The sequence below is a fragment of the Nycticebus coucang genome, chromosome 9 (assembly GCF_027406575.1).
Source record: "Nycticebus coucang isolate mNycCou1 chromosome 9, mNycCou1.pri, whole genome shotgun sequence".
Classification (NCBI taxonomy): Eukaryota; Metazoa; Chordata; class Mammalia; order Primates; family Lorisidae; genus Nycticebus; species Nycticebus coucang.
The window spans coordinates 78,314,596-78,337,920 of record NC_069788.1 but is presented as its reverse complement, the minus strand read 5'-3'; the positions used below and the strand labels follow the sequence as shown (position 1 = coordinate 78,337,920).

The following is a 23,325-nucleotide window of genomic DNA, read 5'->3' as shown; positions in this document are numbered from 1 at the left end:
TTAGAAAAATTACTAGATGCTTTTAATGGTTGTTGGTCTGCATTTTACTTTTTAATTAACTTTGCTGTTATGTGATTGTTTTGCTGAGGAGTGGGTCTACCTAGTTCCTCACAGTGCCCTTCTGGAAGTTCTGTTCCCTGGGCCTTTTGTGCAATCCACACCAAGGTCTTACTCTATAAAAGTGGTTTTCTGTGTGGAACTCAAAGCTGACGTGCCCAGGGCCTTCCTGCCACCTTTTAGCAGGCACCTACCCGAGGGGGCGCCCCCAGCCTAAAATCTCTCAGGCCTGACTCAAAGAGGAGCCAGCAGAAAATGAAGCGGAATGTGAGTGCAGAACGGCTGCTTAGGGGTGGTGGTGCCCAGTGGTGGAGAATTCAGTCTCAGACGAGTATTTACCAATAGAGTTCCTACACTTCAGTCTTGGTGGATGGCTTCATTCCACCAGACACGATCTGAAAAAGTGCCTGATACGTGGCAGGGCACCCACTGACTGGGCACAGTTCAAAGCCACACCTTTAACTAACTGATTGGAGACAAGACAGTAATGAAGCCAGGATTCTTTAAGAATCCTGAATTTCCTGGTACATGGCTGTGCAGCCTGTTCTCTGCTCCTGCCACTTACCACAGCCCCAGCTCCAGCCCAGGAGGGCTTGCACACCACTCCAGGGCAAGTTGGATAGAGCAGCAGAGTTGCAGCCAGTGTGTCATCAAAACATTGGCAGAGCAGCTCCTGAGAAGGTGCTTCCCTTCCACTCTGTCACTCTTGCCTCAATGCCCCCCATGCAAGAGGAGATAGCCGGGTGGAGGAGACGCTTCTGCCTCCATCCCAGGAGGCAGGGAGAAAGGACTATAGTTAACTCTTGAACAATGCAGGCTTGAACTGTGTGGGTCCATTTATACATGGATTTTCTTCCACCTCTGCCCCCAGGGACAGCAAGACCAAGCCTTCCTCTTCCTCCTCCCCCCAGTCAGCTCGCCATGAAGATAATGAGGATGAAGACCTTTATGGAGATCCACTTCTACTTAATGGATACTAGGTGTACTTTCTTTCCTTGTGATTTTCTTAATAATACTTTCTTTTCTCTAGCTTACTTTATTGTAAGAATATAGTGTATCATACATATATATATAATATGTGTTAATCAACTGTTTATGCTGTCGATGAGGCTTCCGGTCAACAGCAGGCTATGAGTAGTTAAGTTTGGGGAGAGTCAAAGTTATACTGTGTGTGCAAATGTTTGACTGTACAGGAGTCAGGGTCCCTAACCCCTGCATTGTTTTAAGGCCAACTGTATATCCACTGCATTTTTTTAAAATGATCATTGGGAAATAAATTCTGTGCCACGTGCATTGGGCGAATTGAGAAAACGCTTGCCACCACCTCATAAGATAAAGAGTATCAGGCCATTTTCAAGACAAGGAAATGAAGTTTAGACAAGTAATTTTAAAATCATATTACCAGCAAGTCCCAGACCAGGATTAGAATTCAGGCATATCTGACTCCAAAGCTCATGTTCTTCCTATTGTATATGCTATATGTTTTGGTTAAAAAAGAAAGTATTAAAGTATCCTAAAAGGTTCTCATAGTTGGAAAAGACCTTACGGACAATCCAGACAGAAGTCTCACCCTTCTTATATTAAACTACATAAAGTGTTCATTTAAACGGAACTAAGTTTTGATTATGTTAATAAAAAATATCCGTTACATGATCACAGTGACCCTTATAACTTACTCCACTCCACAACAGCCCTTTGCCGGGCCCGCTCTTGACCCAAAACCCACCTCTACTCATCACGTGGCCTTATGGTTACCTCATGAACTTCATTTTCTACAAATTTCAATCATATATAGTAGCTTTCTGTGACTGATGCTCAAAAGTAGTCATCTGAAGCCATTGACATTCATTACATTTATTACTAAAAAAGTTGGAAGCTGTTATTTTTAATTTAGATAATTAAGGTCTAAATGCCTGAGTCCCCAGTGGAGTACATATTAAATAATATTTCTAAATCACCATTGACTTGGCATTTCCCCCATCAAAAATGGGGTTTTTTTGTTATTTACTTTTAATCATGTCACATCTATGAAACATAATTTGTCAAAAGCAAGCCCCACAGAGTATTCTGAGCACTGAGCTGGGACCACACAGGAGGGAGCTCTGTAACCGACCTTGCATGTTTTCCGTGCTCCCAGAGGACTGCCCCTCTGCTCTGTGAAAGAGGCTCCGTATGCTGTGCCAGGGGCCCACCAGCCTGGAGGCACAGCCCCAGCGAGTACACCTCTACACGCTCAGGTCTGGCGCTCTGGCCAGAAGCAGAGGCTGAGCCGTACTTAATTAAGTAATAGTTTTATGAGGTGGACGGCAATACCCCAGGGGCCAACTCAAGGCCACAGGATTTACTGAGCTCTAACTGCAAGCTGACAGTCTCCAGCACGCACACAACAGAGCCTATTTGACAGGAAAAGTTAATGTTGCTAGAGAATTCTTCCAGGGACAGGAGGTGGCCACCCTTCATTCTCTAGTTGGGGTCTCTGCTCCACGAAGCACCAGCTCCACTTCTGACAAGAGCCTGGTAGACATTAGGAGGAGACACACAGAAAGAAAGATGGGGAGCACTGATCCACAAAGCGTGTGTAGGTCCTGCCAAATCAGGGAAGGCAAGAGGTGGCAGAGTTCTGAGAGAGGAACACCAAGAGCTATGGGACTTCAGTGAAGGGAGACTGGGAACAGGACAGGTCAGGCAAGGGGGTGATGATTAGTCTGGTTTCAAGAATGAGAGGACCAGAGTCAGTCAAGTCCACCCTTCCACCAGCCAGATACAGGGAAGGAAGCAGGAATGAATGAAGCCTGTTTTGTCAGCAACCAAAGCAGGCAGCTCACCCTGGATCACCGTGTGGACCTGTGGAGAACTTTCTTGAATGTGAATGCTAAGGCACACAAAATGCTCTCTGAAAATTCAAAGCACATTTGTAGACTTACTAAGTCTACAAGTTTTAGCCCCCAAAGGAGTCACAAGTTCCATTAGGATTTAGTACCATCTTCCACGTCCTCACCCTAGAGAGCTCTTCCCACAAGACCACAAGGGAAAAGGCTAAATGCAAACACAACATTTGTGTCCTGGGGATACTTATGCCATTTTTGTCAGTAAGGACGGAGTAGACAATATGGACGATGCACTTGCAGTGTCTCAGGGGCCCAGGCTGGAAGTGGCCCATGTTGCTGCTATCCACACTTCGTGGGAAGAACAGCTATGTCGGCCCAAGTGCTACAAGAAGGCCTGGGAGAGGTAACACCCAGCTGGTATCCAAATCCCAGTGAAAATTTATTTCTGTGAATGAAGGGAAGAGTGGATCATGGCTTACAACTAGCATTTTCTATCACAATGGTACACCCCCACCCCCATAGACTGTTGCGATGAATAAGTTAGATTCCATTTGCCCAGCCCATGTGCTATTCACAAAAAGGGAACTCTTCCCTATTTCTAACATACTCTTATCTGGTCTTGAGAGTCTGTAAATACCATGCGTATGCTGGTAATTTCCAAATTCTCCCCAGAGCTCCAGATCCAAATATCCAACTGGCCTCCTGTCATATCTACTTGGATATTTAATAGACATCTCCAACTCAGCAGACACATATGTCAAAACTTACCAAATCATGCATTTTAAATACATGTGGTTTATTATCTGTCAACAATACCTGGAGTAGGTTTTGAAATCTTAGTGTATACGCAAAGGAGCACTTGCTTTCTCCCTAAATAGTCCCTTCCTCACTTGCCCCCATTTCAACAAATGGTACCACATAGTTGCGTGGATCAAAAACTGAGGCCCACCCCTTTGTCCCATCCCTCTTCACCCAGCATTCATCCTCATCAATCTTGTCTGCACTATGTCTCAAGCCCATCTGCCCCTGCCCCGTCCACTGCCACCACTCTGCAGCAGCCTGCCTCTTTGCTCTGTCTCCACTCTCACCACCCTCCAATCGCTTCTGTGTATGTGTGGGGGTAAGATATATACATCCTAAAATATATCATCCTAACCCATTTTTAAGTGTACAGTTCAATGTCATTCAGCATATTCACATTGTTGAACACCCATCACTACCATCAGTCTCCAGAACTCCTTTCATCTTCCCAAACTGAAACTCTGTCCCCATAAACACTAACTATCCAACCCCCTCCCCCAATCCCTGGAAAACAGCTTTCTGTGTCCTATCTTTAGGAGTGTGACTACTCTGAGACCTCATGTGCGTGGAATCACATAATACAGCATTTGTTTTTTTTGTTTTTTGTTGTGTTGTGGCCGGCTTACTTCGTTTAGCATAATGTCCTCAAGTTGCATCCATGTTTTGGCACATGTCAGACTTTCCTTTCTTTTTGAGACTGAATGATATTACACGCCTGTATATGCCACATTTGTTTATCCATTCATCTGCTGATGGAAACTTAGCTTGTTTCTACCTTTTGTTTATTCTGAATAATGCTGCTGTGAACAAGGGAATGTCCCTGTTTGTTTGAGTCCCTGCTCTCAATTTTTTTTGCATATACACTCAGAAGTAGCATTGCTGGATCGTATGGTCGTTCTAGATTTAATGTTCTGAGGGCCCACCGTACAGTTTCCCACATCAGCTGCCCCGTTTTACTTTCCCATGAAAAATGCCCAAGAGTTCCAATTTTTCCACACCCTCTCCAATATTTATTTTCTGTTTGTTTGTGGGGGGAAGGGGAGCGGGGCGTGTCACTTGATAGTAGCTCTCCTGATGGGTGTGAGGTGGAATCTCATTGTGGTTTTGGTTTGCATTTCCCGAATGGCTGATGGTACAGTGATTCCTGGCCATCTATATACACATATCTTCTTTGGAGAAAAGGTCTATTCCAGTACCTCAACCATTTTTTAAATGATTTTTTTTTTAAATTGAGTCTTGGGCTATCTTTTAAAATGTAAATCAGATCACCTGCCTCCCACTTCAACCCCTTTCCACTGCCTTTAGAATGCAATCCTGACCCCTTCTCTGGGTGCTGACCACCTGCAGACCACCTCTCACCACTTTATTGTTGGCTTACTGAGCAACCCCCAAGGTGCTCACACCAGTGTGAATTTCACTGTGACCTCCACTCTGGTCCCCCTTTTGGAATGGGATTCTGCCTGGTGCCCTTTTAGTCCTTGCAATGATGTCCCCAGGCTGGTGGCATGGGAATGTGGGAGGGGAAATGGCCCTCCAGCCCCCAGGCCTGTTTTCTTGCCAAAGTTTCACCCCATTATTTCTGGGGGCCTCCAGGGGAATCTGGCACGAAAAACAAAAAAAGAACTTTCTAGATGGCCGGGCCTGGGTGCTCACTGGGAAGGTCCCTGCCGGCATCACACACAGGCCCCACACTGTAGCCATCACTGTAATCTGGAGAAAGCCCAGCACACAGACATTATCAAGGTCTGGCATTAAGTCAGCTGGATAAAATCATGTTCTCTAAAACACTTAATGTTGACTTATGAAAACCCCAGAAAAGATGCTTAGTGCCACACCAACATTTTAAATCTTACAAGGAGGGAGAGGCTTGGCCTTAATAGCTTTCTCCTGTACATATCAGGAGTCGAGTTCTCCTTCCTATGTGAACACAAGAAAATAAGAAAACCACTGTGGGATCTATTGCTAACCATCCCCAAACAAGGACAGGATCAAAGGCAAAGCATTCTAGAGCCATGAGCTAGCGGCCCTCGTTCTAGCAACAGGAGATGGCCCCAGTGCCTAGCGACCTCTTTGAGCTAGCAGATGTATTGTCTGATGGTCTGAAAAAATACGTAGAGTTTAAAATGCAAGGCCCCAGGCAGCCGTAGTGGCTCACACCTGTAATCCTAGCACTTGGGGAGGCTGAGGTGGGAGGATTGCTTTAGCTCAGGAGCTAGAAACCAGCCAGGACAACGTGGGGATATCCTATGTCTACTCAGAATATTTTTTAAAAAATTAGCCAGGCATGGTTGCACACACTTCCCAAATGTCCCACCTCCTAATACTGTCACCTTAAGGTTGGGATTTCAACATATGAATTTGGGTGGGGTAGAAACAGTCAGTCCATTGCCCTCGAGTAGTTAGACTCATAGAAACAGAAGGTAGAATGGTGGTTCCCAGGGAGTGGGGCAGGCTAGGGAGGGAGTTAGTATTTAATGAGCAGATGGCTTTAGTGTCAGATGAAAGCGTTCTGAATTTGGGTGGGTGATGGAAGCACAACAGTGTGAATATGCTTAATGCTACTGAATTGTCCACTTAAAAATGGTTACAATGGCAAATTCTATGTTACATATATTTTAACACAATAAAAAATCAAAGGTGGGCTGGGCACGGTGGCTCACGCCTGTAATCCCAGCACTTGGGAGGCAGGCAGATCGCCTGAGCTCACAGATTCGAGACCAGCCTGAGCTAGAGCAAGACATCATCTCTAAAAAATAGCCAGGCATTGTAGCAGGCGCCTATAGTCCCAGCTACTTGGGAGGCTGAGGCTAAGAGAATCACTTAAGCCCAAGAGTTTGAGGGAGCTGTGAGCTGTGATGCCATGGCACTCACTCTATGGAGGGCAACAGGTGAGACACTGTCTCAAAAAAAAAAAAAAATGAAGGTGGCTAATTCTCATTTGCCCCGATTTCAGAAAAACACACAGGTAAAGATAGGGAGGGGTGACTGTCTACACTGTCCGGGTGCTGCATTCCAGACCTCCCACACCAGAGGCCTCTCTAGCTCCCTCTCCAGTAGAGGTCACCAGTGACCTTCATGGCCCCTTCCTGGTACCCCTGGACTGCCATCCTGGGCAGTGACCGTGTAGAGAGCCCGGGTGTGGATGGGGTGTGGGCTGCATGCCCAGTCCCCATTCCCCTCCAACTTATCACTCTTGTTGTTGCTGACACAGGGTGAGTATTTCCACACTTCCTTTAATATTCATGTGCTACAGAGTGCTTTCCTGAGTTCCTCAATCTTCAGGACAGCCTAACCCCAGGACCGGTGGTAAAAAACAGCAGAAGTAACAGGGCATCACTTGGCAAGACCTGGCTCCCTGGCCCAGCTCACTGGTCCTTTCGTTACCCCACAACCTCCCTGAGCCTCGGGTCCCAATCATTGCTAAAAAGGAAGGTTTGTATAAGTGTAACATGCCCCATTATCTTATACAAAGCCATCAGAGGAAAAGAGTCCAGGCAAGAGAAAAGCTGGCCCAGAGCATACTTAGAAAAGGCTGCAATCAGAGGCAGGGGGCACCATGACCTTGTGCATGGCAGGAATGGCACAGGGCTCTGTAACTCCTGGTTCCCTCCCCACTAGAACATCTCACTGCCCTGGGAGACTACTCAGAGAGAAAAGAAATGCATGGCCAACCCTGCCTCCTGGGCTCCCAGCTCAGTCCAGAAGGCCTGCCCTCCAGTAGCCATGTCACCCGCCCAACCCCGCTGGCCTGGGCCCGGCCCAGAGCCAGTCCCACCTGCAGGCTCTGCAGTGATCCTCTGGTCCCAGGCCTCCCATATCTCTCGGCTTTTCCTAGCACACTCTCTGCCCACCTCACTTCTACCCTCCAAGCCTCCCCGGGGCAGATCCACGCCCACCCTGGAGCTGTGCTGCCTTTAATTAGGCAGCAGTTTTATGAGGTGGACGCAGGTGAGAGGCCTGATTTATGGAGCCTTCCCTCGGACCCATCCTGCTGGCTCCCCTTTCCTGCTAGTCCTGCCAGAGGAGCTCCAGAGTAAGCTCACGGCTTGGGGAGAAGAACCATGATGGCAGCACCAGGAGCACGCCCATCTCTGGGCCTGGGAAACGCCACGACTTTGTTTTCCCTGTCATCTTCTCCATTCAGCCCCCACCAAAGCGTAGTGTTTCTGAACCAACAATTGTCTTCATTTACCAATAGGATAAAAAGAGAGGTCATTTTCAGAGAAGCCTGTCACCCTAAGAACCAGTCCAAGCAGCCATTCCAAGTGCGGCCTTCAGCCCGTGCCAAGCTTAGATCAACTGCAGGCTCGGAGCTTTCTGAGGAGAGAACAGAAATGTGAGTGCTATGGTAGCACACACGTGTGTGCATTCGTGCCAGGAGGTAGGCGTTTGCACGCACGCGATAGGCATGCTGACCTGTGCACACACGCTGAAAGCGTTGGGAGGTAGCAAGCGCTCCATATGCAGAGGATGGAAAAACCATCACATTTATTGTCTGTCCTTGTGTGGTATTTAAAATATAACTTCGAATGTGTGTGGAGTTTTAAATGTTATTGGACCACTTGGGTTTTTTTGGAAACAGGGCTGACTCTGAGCCAGACTGCATCTGTCTGCATTGAAAGGGACCATTCTTTCCCTCCAGCTCCCAGCCCTACCCCCTCCGCACACCCTCCTTCTGTGAAACCTGAGCGTTTCCTTTCCCGTAAAGCTTCTTCTAGAAGCCTGTGCTCGGCACAGGGGCCAAGCCCTGCGGCTTGAGCAGGCCCACGTGACTCTTGAATTGCAGACTCAGATCCCAAGGTGGGAAACCGTTTGTCAACAGCCCCAGTATTTATGAGGACAAGGCCAGGCTGCTCTTGGGGTGCAAACCTATTGTTCAAACCTCCAGTTATGTAAGGAGCTCCTAGGACTTGGGGCTTTCCCCTCCAAAAAGCTCCTTTAGCTTTCAAGAAATTTTATTTTCTCCCCTGCTCACCTCTGCCAATAATCATTCTGATCTGTGGATTCAAAAAAGGTGTGGACCACAGGTCACATTCTCTATGTAAGAGGGCACCCCCTTTCAGAAGTGTGGCTGAAGTCACCTCAGCTTTCCTGCATCATCACCGGTGAGAGTTAAGCTAGAGAGTTGCCTTGGGTCAGTGGGCCAGTCTTTCCACTTTCTACATTAGATACCACTGAGTATGTTTCCTAAAACATGTTTTTTAATCATCTATTTTTATTGCAAAACAATTTTGTATCATTAAAGACAATTTTGAAAAAAGGAAAGCCACAACCCACAATACCACTTTATTAACCCCAGGATTTTTATTCATTTAAATTTTTCCGATCCTGACCATAGGAATGGGTATTTTACCAAGTTTTAACTGGACATCCAATGTTTCCACGTAACATATTATTTAAAGCCACTTCCATTTTCAGTACAGTCTGCACAATTATAATTTCTAATGCTAGGATACTTTTCCATTCAGAGAATGTGCTGGGATTTATTTTCTTTCCCCTATTGCTGGGCATTTAGGTGCAACGTGTATGGACAGGTTGTTTTTTTCCATTGAATTATTTCTTTAAGATGAATTTCCATGAGCAAGATGATTGGATCAAATGGTGTAATCATTTTCAGAACTTGATGTATTCCAATTTGCTTTCTGAAAAGCTTGTAACGACTTAAAATACCACCAAGAGGGAGCATAATTTTTTTGTTGCAAGTTGCCAGGAATTAAATCAGCTTTTACTGACTTAGTAGATTGAAATTGATAAAATCAAAAGGTTATTTTAATTTTCATTTCTTTGATGGCGGGTGAAGGTTTTGTTGTTTTGGTGGGGCCTTTTTTCTAAATCCATGCATTTTTAAATCTAAATCCATGTAGCCTGTGGCTATACCTTCCTACTTCTCTAGACTCTGACTTCAAAGGAAAGGGTACAGGTGAGGCACAAAGGTGGCCTTTGTGACAGCCAGATTGTCAGAAGGGCCTGTGCATTGGCTTTCCAGTACAAATGACACACTTGGTCCTCTCCAGCTATGAGAGAAGAGGCGATTGAGATAAGGGGGCAATTGGAGGCTGTGCAAAGAAGTAACTTCCGGGCACAGCGATGTTCGGTGGTCATGGAGTCTTCCCCCTCTTTCTTGGGTGATGACGGGTTTTTCTGTGCTGACACCTGCTAGATCCTGAGCCGGTCCTCACATCCTGGCAGCTTGGTTACCTAACCATATGGCCCCAACACTTAAGCACATTCCATGCAGCTGTTTTGTATTGAAAGACAACACTTCTAACACACACTACTCCACTTTCTTGCCAGTAGTGGTGACAGGTTTACAAAGTCTCTCTCCCTCATGAAAGGGGGACTCAGGGCTGCAGGCCAAAGCCTCCAGAGATCCCGCTTTGGGAACCTGATGGTAATCAGGCCTCTGCCCTCTCAGTTATGACACAAGCAAGCTATGTCCACATCCTAGAGTGCCCACAGCCATCAGGGACTCTGCGGGTTGCCCACCTGGGGTTGGTGAAAGTACTGACGCCTTAACAATGCCTCAGGATGGCTCTTCCTGGGGGCTGCAGGGACTGCTGCTTTCTTTTGAGGGGATTAAGTTTTGAATGATGAGAAAGAGAAACCTGGTGAGAAATTAAGGGCTTGAGTACCTTCCATGCTGGTGTTGGGGCATCTAAGATTTCTACTTGTGAGGATCATAATTCAGACATCCAGGACTCTTTACTATGATACTAAACAGCTTATCCCATAAAAGCTTCCCGACTGTCCTAAACAGGTGTTTCCTCTTGTACACCATCGAACACTATCCCTGGGACAATCCCATTCCTGAGCTCCTTGAGGTTCCAGTGCTGGGCCAGGTTTTCTCCTTGAGCATGGCAAGAGCCGCTCAAGGTGTCTGCTTCAGTTTCGGTCTCTCCCACTAAACTGTCAGGTCCTAAGAAACAGAAGTATCTGTTACTTCTCTTATTCCCAGTACCAAGCATTGGTAGGTGTGTGGAATGAGTGAAGGGCTTTGGGCAGACAGACCTACTGCTGCCCTCCTCTAGTAAGCAGATGGCTGCAGGGCTGGGGCAGCAGTCTGGTGCAGAGAGGGTAACAGCAACCAAACCCTTTCCGACCATTCACTCCAAATAGCTGCCTCGCTCAGAATCCCATGTGCCAGAGGGCCTGTGTGAACCCAAGCAGACCCACAGGAATAAAACTTTTGACATCACCTTCTTAAGAACCAACCTGCCACCAGCTGGGCATCAGTCCCCAAAGCAGGAAGCTTTGGCAGCAGTGGCACTCATAGTGGGGCTTTGTCAGCCCCAGCAGGATAATCATACCATCCCAGGTAGCCTTCTTGGGATCAGCAGTTGGCGACAACCTGATAATAAAATTACTGGGGCCTGGATGCAGCAAGCTTCCTGAGGACAACCATTTTCATTCTGTTGTCTTTGTTTTTTAAACCACCTCCCCACGCCTGACATATTCAGGTCATCGTCTGTACTCTGTGCCTTGCTTTAGCATTACCCAACTTGTATTAGAAACTGCTGTGTGTTCACCAAGCCCTGGATGGCTTTTCAAAGATACTTGACGGATATTACAAAAGCTTAAACTTAAAAGCTTGAAGTTTTTGCATTTGGCAGCACAATATTTCTTGTTCTTTTCACTTAGCATTAAGGCTTGGAGCTCATTCTGCACTAGTGCGTTGAGAGCTGCCTTGTTCTTTTTCATGGCTGTGTAGTGGATCCTTGTGTGGATTTACCAGAACCCATTTAAACTGTCCCCCTGTTCATGGATGTTTCAGTTGTTCTCAGCCATCTGCTGTTGTAAGTAATGTTGCATATTCTTATGATGTTATACCTGTAGGATATATCCCTAAAGTGAGTGTGCTGGGGCCAAGGGCACGTGCATTTATTTATTTACTTGTTTGAGATAGAGTCTTACTCTGTCACCCTGAGTAGAATGCCGTGACATCATAGCTGATAGCAACCTCAAATCCTTGGGCTTGAGTGATCCTCTTGCCTCAGCCTCCCGCGTAGCTGGGACTACAGGCATGCTCCACTGTGCTTGGCTAGCGGGTCTGGAACTCCTGGGCCTCCCAGAGTGCTAGGAATATAGACATTGCGATACCATGCCCAGTCCACATGTGCATTTTTAAAATGGGTAGGAATTGTCTGGGTTTTTCCACATGGATGTTGTGCCAGTTCACACTCAAATTGACCATAAGGGAATGTGGCTATCTCCCTTCATACTTACAGCACTTCATCACCTGTTTCATCTTTCCTAAACTGATAAATTAAAAGAATCTGATTGGAGTTTGGAGTTGTAATCTTGGAGATGGAGTGCCTTTTCCTCGGCTTCTGAGCCACTGGTGCTACTTGGTCTTTAAACTCTCTCTCACCATCTTTGTTCACATTTCTACTGGGTTCCTTTCTTACTACTTTAGTACTCTTTACACATCAGGGGCATTAGATTACTGTATGGTGTCAATTCAAGTATTTTTTCCTTTTGACTCTTAGGTACTTGGGGAACTTTGCTGTTGTGTTCTCATTTTCTGCTATACACAAGGTTTTCTTCTTTTATATACAGTCAAGTTCTGCATCCACAGATTCAACCAAGGATTGAAAATACTTGAAAAAACAATAAAAAGTTATAGGACAGTAACCAAAAAAATACGCATTAAAAAACAAGGCAGTATAACAACTATTTACGTGGCATGTACATTGTATTAGGCATTATAAGTAATCTAGAGATAAAGTTTCTGGGAAATGCACATAGGTTATATACAGATACGAAGGCTCAGTGACTTGAGCATTTGCAGACTTTGTCTAACCTATAGAAAATCAATCTCTTAATGATGTTGAGTCTTGTACAGTGGCATAGTATGTTGGGTTTGGGTTTTTAATTTTTAGTTCTGAGCAGTTTTTTGTTTGCTCAGTTGGTTGGTTGGTTTTGCTTTTTGTTGTTGTTATTATTTGCTTTTAGCTAAGTCCTATTTGGATTCCTTCAGTAACATTTCAATGTGTTTTTATACAGACATTTTGCACATTTCTGATTAAGTTTACTCTTAGGAGGCCTTTTTGGTGAGTGTGCTGTTATATGTGGATTATTTATTTCATTTTGTCTTAGACTAGTTTTCATTTGTCTATATGATAGCTAATGACTACAGGGCATAAATTTTGAATTAAGCCACCTCACTAAAGTGTTTTACTGTTTGTAATTCCCTGAAATACCCAAGAAAATATATTAGGGAAAAAACTATCATAGAACCTGCAAATGATGATAAATTTGCCTTCTCCTTTTAGATTTTTACATATTATTGCTTTCTTGTCTGTTACATTGATTGATTTCTAGAATAGTGTTACATGATATTTGTAAAAGTGTATATATTTGTCTTACTCCTTTTTTAATGTCAATGATTCAAGTGTTTCTGCAGTTTTAAGCATGATATTGTCTTTGTGATTGAAATGCTTTTTTTTTTCTTAGAGACAGAGTCTCACTTTATTCCCCTCAACAAAGTGCCACGGCGTCACACAGCTCACAGCAACCTCCAACTCCTGGGCTTCGGTGATTCTCTTGCCTCAGCCTCCCCGGTAGCTGGGACTACAGGCACCCGCCACAACACCCAGCTATTTTTTGTTGTGGTGGTTGTTGTTGTTGCAGTTTGACCAGGACCGGGTTTGAACCAGCCACCCTCGGTATATGGGGCCGGTACTCTACCCACTAAGCCACAGGTACTGCTAATAGAAATGCTTTTATGTCATGCTAAGGAATACCTATCTTCTTTTTAAAGATATTTTATCAAAAATAAATAATGGTAAAAAATTAATGGAGCTAAGCATGGAGAAAAAAATGACTGCTAATATCTCAAAAGAGTCAATCATGCATTACATACCTCTTAATAGAAAAATACACACCACCTAAAAAGTAGTTTTGCCTAAAAATATCAAAGCTCATCCCGAGCAAGGTCTTGGATCCTTATCCTTATACTACCAACTTATACAAATACAAAGGAGAAAAACTGTCTACCCTACACCAAAAGGAAGAACTAGAAATAGCAAAATCCAGATTATGGAAAACTTTACAGGACACACAGCTCAGATCTTACAACAAATAAATTCCAAGGGGGAAAGAAAAGAGAAATGTAAAAGGAGCTACCTCTAAGTGAAGAGAAACTTAAAACATATCAGCCAATCACAATGTATGTCCTTATTTGGATTCTGATTCAAATAAACAAGAAGTCAAGATAGTATTCATGAGACAATTAGAATTCATGAGACATGAGCACTTACTGAATATCTGATGATATTTTTTAAGTATTGTTAATTATATTTGGTGTGATAACATCGTTGTGGTTGTTTTATAAAATCCTCATCTTTAAGAGTTATGTACTAAAGTATTGATGGATAAAATTATATGATGTCAGGGATTTGACTTAAAATAACATAAGGGGAGGGGTGGTGAGTATAGATGTAACAAGAGCGGCAGTAGCTGAAGCCGTATGGTGGGTAGGTACATGGGGTGCATTATACTATTCTGTCTACTTTTGCATTTGTTTGAAATTTATCATTCTACAAAGTTTTAAAAAATGAAAAAAAGAATAATGCATTTTTAAAAATGCCTTTTAGAATCTTTGTAATAAGTCTTTTTCTTTCACGTTCTATTAATATGTTGAATGTAATTAATAGGTTTCCTATTAGGGAGCCAACCTTGCCTTCCTGGAAAAAAAGGCCATCAGTTATGGTCTATCATTCTCCTATTTATTATTATTATCTTTTTTTTTTGTCTTTAGAGATAGAGTCTCCCTATGTCACCTTGGCCAGAGTGCAGTGGCATCATTGTAACTCACTGCAACTTCAAACTCATGAGCTCAAGGGATTCTCCTGCCTCAGCCTCCCGAGTAGCCTCCCAACTATAGACATACCACCATGCCTGGCTAATTTTTCTATTTTTTGTAGAGACAGGGTTTCACTTTTCAGTACTAGAATTATAGGCATGAGCCACCATGCCTAGACTTTAATTGTTATTTGTAAGTGAGATTAATGAAGACACTTGTTTCAAAGTAGATCCAAGGATAGATGCTTGTAGGTGAAGACACCGTGAGGTCCTCAGAATAGTAATAATAAGAGCAACAAATACTGATTACTGGCCACGGTGCCTAGACTGGACATCTAGTCCTTCTCTTCTTCTTATGGATCCCAAATACCTGGGGGCAAGAAGCCTAGGGCAGAGCAGCACACCAGTGGATCACTCTCCCTCCACATCTGCATCGTTCATGGAAGTGGGCATTGATTAGTCCCAGCTACTCAGGAGACTGAGGCAGGAAGATCACTTGAGCCCGGGAGTTTGAGGTTACAGTGAGCTATGATGATGTCACTGAACTCCCATCTGGATGACAGAGCCAGACCCTGTCTCTAATTAAAAAAAACAACAACTTTATTTTTCTCCCACATAGCCAGCATTTTCTGTTTTTCTTCTTACTACTTACCCTGTAATGTGATTTCAAGACTCCTTTAATAATAAAAAAAGAAAACTATTTAGGAAGATTGAGAGGAGCGAGGAGCAGAGACCCCATGATCGTCCATCCTCTCCGGGCGGCTTTTGCTTCATGGTGGCCATCCACCTGGGCTATAGACCTGGACATTCCCTTGCCACTGCTATAGGATTTGTCCGTGGGAGAGTGATCCTCCCAGCCCACTGGCCCACATTTCCAAAATGCCTGTGCTAGCTATCTCCTGGTGTGCAGAAATCACACACAGATGCTGATGCTGCTTTGAAGGGTGTCCAGCAGGTGGGCACAAGAACATCTGGTATTTTTTTATCTCACTCATGAACATAAATAATTGACTAAGGAGCACGCCAAGCTTTCAGATGCCTTTCAGACAAGCCTCCTCTCTCCTGACCCTTAACAAACCCAGCATGTGCAGACCATTAGGAAGGGCTGCTGGGCTTATCCCTATGTCTGCTTTTACTACGTAGCATGGACTCTGCTCTCCAAAGACACCTCAAATCGACTCCGGCCACCATTGGTTCAGAAACACTGACAGTAAGATCCAGGGTCGGAACCACCATAATGACCGCAAGAGAGCCCACACCTTTCAGAGCAGGGAAACCAGCCCATATAAAGCCACTTACACGCCACTTAAAAATAGACACACCAAGGTATAACAGATACTGCCAAGTAAATAATTCCCTTTTAAAGAACAGTTTTCAGTGGTCTGGAAGAAATGAAGGTTCACCTAAAAAAGGAAGAAATGAAATAATTTGGCTTTCCTCTCAGTACCAACTGTGCCCTTTATAAAAATAACAGAGACCTCAAAATTGTTCTAAGTTCATTCCTCTGGGTTGCTGCGGCAGGATTCCAGGCACTTGGGTGGTCAGCTTCACATCAAGCCAAGGGAAGCACACCAAGGGAAACTGTGGGAGGAAGTGCTTCGCACAGACCAGGGAGGATTATTTGAGAACATTATTAGGAGTTACACGGTGATAATAGGTTGCATTTAAACCAGGTCTTTGGAGCTCAAGTATCCCCTAAAGAAGCTTATAGGAAAAGAAGAGTACTTTTAGATCCATTTTACAGGAGAAGAAATGGATTTCTCCATTGTCTGCAAAGCACAGAGCAGGTTTGACAATGATCTGATTTGCTTGATTAGTCTCTAGTTTGTTGAAAGACTATTCATTTGTACAAAATCTATTTTGAGGTCTAACGGATCCAAATAAGCAGTGGATTTGCATCAAAATAACTGCCACATTTGTTTTGCTTTTTAGTTTATATTTGGTGATCATAGTTGTGTAAAATTCATTGTTTATGTCTACTTAATAATAGAGCAAGAAGTGTTTCCCTAAGTAAGGTGGGCTTAAAGCATTCTTTCCTAAAACTTAACTAAATCGTGGAAATTTTTTCCTTTTTCTGTAAAAAAAAAAAGACTAATTTCTCTGGAGCTGGTGTCAAAAGAAACACATTTTGGGAAGTGCTGTGCCCAGCTGTGTTCAGCCTAGGAGCCCCCCGTGGGCATATTGGTTCTGCCAGGGGTCCCCTGCCACCAGCTGAGCTTTGCTGGAATGCACTTTTTCACAGGCGTGAACTTGGTCAGAGACTGGGGGAAAGAAAGATGGAGAAAGGATGAATACCTTTTAACCATGATGACACACGTGCATAGTCATCAAGGTAGGCCTGGGGAAGTTTTGTCCAATTACACTTGTCTCTGTTCTTGTTATCTGAAGGTCCCTGGGTAAAATCCTTACAAGAGCCAAGGTCTCAGAACCAGAGAGCTGGGAGGCCTGTGGTTCCCCTTCCAGAGACATTGGCTGGGCTTGAACAAGTGCCATAAGCCCAGAATGTTTTTCCTTATGTGAGACCAAGGGGGTCCCAGGCAGCTCCCTGTGTCTCAGCTTCCTGGCTGATGTCTGACAAACCAGAAAGATCACCAGAAAACAGCTCTGATGGGCCCACAGAGAAAGCAGGGCTACTTTCAATGTTATAGCTTCAATGTCGAAACCATATGTCCTTGAAGGTTTGCAGATCTTCCAGACAGCTCAAGAAAAGACATGGCCTCATCACTGCACATCCATGAACACATGTAAACACACAGGGATGATCTCCCCATGTGTATTAATCCACACCACAGCTGCCGCAGAGGAAGACATAAGAACAATTCCATGGCTGACACATGGAAACAGAAACTGTTAGCGAATGTCAAGGCCAGGGTCATTACGAGCTGTCTTTACTACTATGTGACCCAAAAGACTTCACTGAACATCTCTAAGTTCAGCTTACAAAATGTCAAACTCTCCAGCTGTCCCCAAGTCTAAAGATTTAAACCATGTTGACACAGAGCACTCTCCATACCCAGAAGTTTTGCTATATTGAAAATATAGTGCTAAAAATATAACTTATAACTTGTTTTTAACAGATTCAAGTATTATTTGTTGAGGACCTACTAAGTTCTATGAACTGTACTGCATGGTTTACTTATGGCTTATTTCTAATCTTTACAAACACCTTGAAGGCAAATATGATTTGTCCTTTTTCTTAGCTCAGTCTTGCTGGCTAGGAGGGTGCCTACCATTTCACTGAGACGAAACCGAACTCATGAAGTCCATTACTCACCTCAGGTCACATGTTCAGCCCTGGTAAGAACAGGAATTGGAACGCATTTCTACCCAACTCCACTCTGCCTTCATCTCTCCAACCCTCTTTCTTCCTTAGTACCATGGGAGGAATCCCATCTTTGCAAGGTTGTTAACAAAAGACAATGTATTTATGTTTGTATGGCCTAGGAGGCCACACACTCAAGACCTCTTTGGCTAATTTAATTTGTTTAATTTGGCCAGTGCAGTATTTTTAAATATGTTTCCGTCCTAAATCAACCAAGTAGGGGCTGTTGTCTCCTGTGAAACACAAATCCCTCTGGGGCCTGATGTCCCAGGCCATTGACTCGCTAATTAACCTTATGGGTTGGCCCCTAAACTACAGGTGTTTGCAACCTCCCTGCCATACAGAACACAGAGAGAAGTGGAGAGGGGGCTCTCTGCTCCCCAGGGGTGCCGGGTGAGGAGTGGGCCAGTGAGGGACACAGAGGCAGGACAGCAGCAAGGAGGGACTCCCTTCCCCGAACTCCCCCTTCCACGTGCACTGTCTTCCTGGGCCAGTACCACAGATCACATCTGCTCTCTCCCACTTCCTAGAAGAGAATCATTCCTTTTTTATTTATGTTTTTATTGTGGTAAAATATACATAACATAGAATGTACCATCTTAACTATTTTTGAGTGCACGGTTCAGTGGCATTCAGGACGTCAGTACATTCACAGTGTTACACAGCCTTCACACCACTGCCCATCTCCAGAACTTTCTCATCTTCCCAAACTGAGACTCTGTCCCCGTTAAAAACCAGCTTTTCATTCTACCTCCACGCTCCAGCCTCTAACAACCCTCATTCTACTTTTTTTTTTTTTTTTTTTTTTGAGACAGTGTCTCACTGTTGCCCAGGGTAAAGTACTGAGGCATTAGCCTACCTCACAGCAACCTCAAACGCTTGGGCTTGAACAATCCTCTTGCCTCAGCCTCCTGAGTAGCTGAGACCACAGGTGTTCACCACTGTACTCAGCTAGTTTTTCTAGTTGTAGTAGAGACAGAGTCTTGCTCTTGCTCAGGCTGGTGTCAAACTCCTGAGCTCAAGCAATCCACCTCCCTCGGCCTCCCAGAGTGCTGGGTTACAGGTGGGAGCCACCACGCCTGGTCCTCATTTTACTTTCTGTCCAGAACAGAGTGAACTAACTCAGCCTTCCCACATGGGAGAGCCTTAGTCAGAGATTAAACATGTGCCAGGACTTCCCACCTACTCTGTCTCATGTTAAACATTTGAAAGGTGAACCTTGTTCAAGGAACTGAGCATTCTGGCCTATGCTGGAATGTTCTCTATTCAGATAGATGATAGAGTGGGATGATAACTTTTAAAGATAATTTTACTTCTTGCTTTTTCAACTCCTGTCAGAGAGTGCATCACCCTGGAGGAAGACGCCAAGGATCAAACCCCCAGGATAGATCAGGATAACAAACCAAAAGCTGGAGCCTGAATAAACCTGTGATGGCAATGGAGGAGAGAACTGGGTGAGAATCCTTCCTCCATCACATGCGATCCAGTTTATCTTTGGCCACGGGGGAAATTCTGCATTTGTGGGTCTCCTATTAAGTGATCAGAATCTCCAACCAATTAATTGAGCAGCAATACCCTAAAGAAAGAGCAGACCTGGTTCCAGACCTCAGAATCTTACACTCTATCGTTTCCAACCCTGTATTAGAAGATGGACCACGTGATCTCCTCCCCAGGGCGCTGCAATCTATCTAGAAGGGGGCTTCAGAAAGTGTGCTCCATTGAACAGTAATCCCAGGAAATGCTCAGGGAGAAAGCTTCAGGAGGGGTCAAATGATTTGGAAAGATGTTGTTTGTGGAAAGTCACGTGGCATATTAGTGTATTAAAGTTTGGGGAAAGTCAGCTTAAAATTTAATTGTCACTGGAATTGTCTTTTCAAGTTTCATCATTGACAGCTACTGACAGCCCATGAAACTAAGTCTTGTTAGAACATACTCCTAGAAACACCAGCCTGTAAGAAAGTTGCTTAAGAACAGTTCCTTATTTAAATTATGAGAAATCTTAGAATTTAGAGCCAGTGTACTATTTTCTGTACTGGCAATTTCTTATACCTTAAAATTTTTGAATAGGCCGGGCACAGTGGCTCACACTTGTAATCCCAGCACTCTGAGAGTCAGAAGCAGGTGGATTGCCTGAGCTCAGGAGGTTTAGAACAGTCTGAGCAAGAGTGAGACCCTGTCTCTAAAAAGATAGCCAGGAGTTGTGGTGGGCACCTGTAGTCCCAGCTACTGGGAGGCTAAGGCAAGAGGATCACTTGAGCCCAAGAGTTTGAGGTTGCTGTGAGCTATGATGCCACAGCACTCTACCCAGGGTGACAAAGTGAGACTCTATCTCAAAAAAAAAATAAAATTTCTGAATATATAACAAGGTATATAGTCATAGAAATAGATGGAAAACTAATGTGACAGAAGCTGTCAGTTGCCTGATAATATCCTTTCTTCCCTTATTTAGTCTCAGAATGCTGATTTTATTGGGGGGGGGGTCACAACATTGCAAGCTAAAAACTACATTTCCCAACCTCCTTTACAGCTGCATACCTTTGCAGGTGTTGCCAAGAACTACATTCTGGCCAGTGAAGCAGAGCTGGTGGAACTTCAGGGAAGATTTCTTAATGGGAGCTAACTCAAGTCAATAGCAAGCTCATTTTGTCTTTTCCTGGCTCCTTTATTCTGCTGTCTGGGATGCAGATGTGATGGTAGGAGCTCCTTCAGCCATTTTGGACCATGAGAGTGCTCTGAAAATGGAAGTGGTGCACTGAGGATGCAGGATCAAAAAGCAAAAGAACCCTCGGTCTCTGCTGACATTGTGAAGCTGCCATACCATGCCTATATCTGGACACAATGACAAAATAAACACTTGTTAGTTTAAGCCACTAATACTGGGGGTTTTTTTTCTATATGCGGTGGAAATAAATCTTAACCAAAAAGAAGAGAATGAGTCCTAGAGAGGGTTTATTGATATTTCTGGTGCAAGAAATCTGGCCATCTTTCCAAGAAGCTTTCATATTTCCCAGGTGTTGTTCCAAACAAAATGTGATCTATTACCTAATAACAGCAAAATTCTACCCTGTGTAGGTGTTCCTCCTTACCTTAGAATCTTAGCCTGTGGCCCTTTGTCCTTTCTACAGGATAGGAGTTATATTTTCTTTGCCAGATTCCCTATGGAGTTACATATATGAGCTTCCACCGATCTTTGCTTTCATGATACCACTTTCTTCTGTAAATCTTACTCTCATTTTCTTGCATGCATCTCACCACAAGGTTGCCATGTCACTTAGTTGTGATATTTTTTCCAGGTTCCTACCCTTTTTTTCTCCATCTGTCAGGAATTGAGTTTCCAATAAGAGGAAGTTTCTTTTTGATTCAGTAAATTGATGTAAGAAGAGGGGCAAAACCATATTGATGATAATATATTTGATCAGATACTTTTTCCAGCTGTCTGACCCAAGTTCAAGAGCTCCTTATTTACTTCTGTGAGCAAACAAAAAAGAAGCAAGGCTCTCCATCAAAACAAAAGGTAGTTTCACAGTGAAAGTGTTTGATTCTTCTTCATCAGGCAGATCATGAATTTAAAAAAATCTTTCTCTTGGATTTTTCTCATGTCAGATTTTTAAATTTTATAATGTTCTATGATCCTTTTTAAATATTTACACTTAGAAAAATGTGAGATGTCAAGTTAAAAATGTGTGAAGGGTACAATGCTTTTCAAAAATATTTTCAGGCATATATAAAGGGGAAAAGAACATATGAAGGTCACTAAGTTATCTTACTTGGCTGCTTTGAAGCACTACAAGCCCTGTTGGCATCAGAAGATGGGACACTGGTGGTCTGGGTAGGGCAACAGAATGGTGAGTTGAACTCTGCCTTTCAGAGCCAGGGTTTTGGGATTCAAGCGACAGATGGAGTTGGAGCTCAAGTTCTTCTCATTGTCAACCTTGTGGGTCTACTAACGTAGCCTATGAATATTTCCCTAGTTTGAATGCAGAGCATTCTCTAGGGAGGAACTATACATAGAGAATCACCTCAACTGCAGAATCCCCACTCTTGTCCCTGGTTGTGAAGAAGTGAGGACTACTAAGGTAAGAAGGGCTAAGTGGAAGACCCTGGAACTACTTCTCCCTAACAAAAGAGTTAATCAAAAGCATTATCACATCCCTGGATGAGCTGCCAAAGACTTGAAAGGTGTAGGGGTGATGACGTCTATTACATCCACTTAACTCCCCTCTTGATCTGTGTGGAATACAGAGAGTAGGTGGAGGTAAGAGTGGTTTACTATAATGTAACAAGCTGAGGGCTCCAATTGCAGCCATTGTTCTGGATGTAGTCTCATGATGACGCAAATTGACACATCCAAAATGCAGCTTCTAATTTGCTAGATGTTGCTTCTATTTCCCAGTAAGTCCAAAATCAATATTCTTTTACCTGGTAAGGACAGCAATACATCTTCGCAGTCTTACCCTGTGTCAGGCTCTGCCTTCTCTCCTAACTACTTCTGCAGGGAACCTGCTCAAGTCACTATCCCAGAGGATATCAAACTGACGCTATCATTTATACTGAATATTTGAGCAGAAAAAAATATATTAGGTGCCTCGATGTGTCCCAAAGCATAGAATGTTATGCCACAAGAATTCAAGGACAGGTTCTCTCAGTAGAATTGCTGTGCCCAGGAACCTGGGAGTGATCCCTTCACTAATTACCACATCCTGTACTGCAAATAAAGAGCCAGATCACATGACCCACCTCATTGGATTGGGGAACTAATCTACACTACACGTGTGTTGCAGCTCTGACCTATTTTTTGAATAAGCTGTTAGACTACCAGCTTTGAGAAGAACCCAAGGCAAGTTGGTTAGGCCATGTGCAAGCAGGTTTACCACTTAGACCTATAGGGGGTCTAACAGCATCTGAAATATTTATGGTAGATCAGGATTCCAGTGGTGCCGGCAGAAAAACCTAAGGGAAAATCACAGCAAGACTATAAGTCCAATCATAGACATTAATGGAAGACTACAGCATCTCAATACAAGAAAGACCACACAGAAATAGGACATCTCAGGTATATAGACTTAGCCCTGCTAGATAAAGAGCTGTAACTAGCAGAGGTGCTGGATGAGAGGAAAGGAAAAAGTGTTACAGGAAAATATAAAAGATGTTCAAGAGTCCAACCTCAGATTCACAAGTGTTGGGAAAACAAGGACTCTAATAGTACTGTTTCTTCTTTTCTTCATTACATCCCATTTATATTTTTCCTCCTCTTTTCCCTTAATGTTTTATACTGTTTGTGTTTTATGTAAGACTTTATAATTTGGTCTGTGGACCAATTATAAGATAGAATTAAGATTGAACTAGACTATAACACAAAACAGAGACTAGAATGTAGAACCTCTGTGACAAAAGGATACACAGTGGCTGAAGGGCTTATGCCTCATTTGAGGAAGAAAATGAGCTCCATGTTTTATGGTATGGCAAATTACTAACATTTGAAATTTTAAATTTGGGAGGAAGGGAGTGTGTGGG

At 43.8% G+C, this 23,325-nt stretch overlaps 1 long non-coding RNA gene across 1 annotated transcript in view; it reads right to left on the bottom strand.

Moving 5' to 3' along the window:
* Window positions 1-17,877, bottom strand: part of LOC128594884 (uncharacterized) — a 129,301-nt gene extending 111,424 nt beyond the window's left edge. Inside the window, exon 1 of the long non-coding RNA XR_008382649.1 lies at window positions 17,764-17,877. This is a non-coding gene — a long non-coding RNA (uncharacterized LOC128594884). The remainder of the gene's footprint in view (window positions 1-17,763) is intronic.
* Window positions 17,878-23,325: the final 5,448 nt, after the last annotated feature.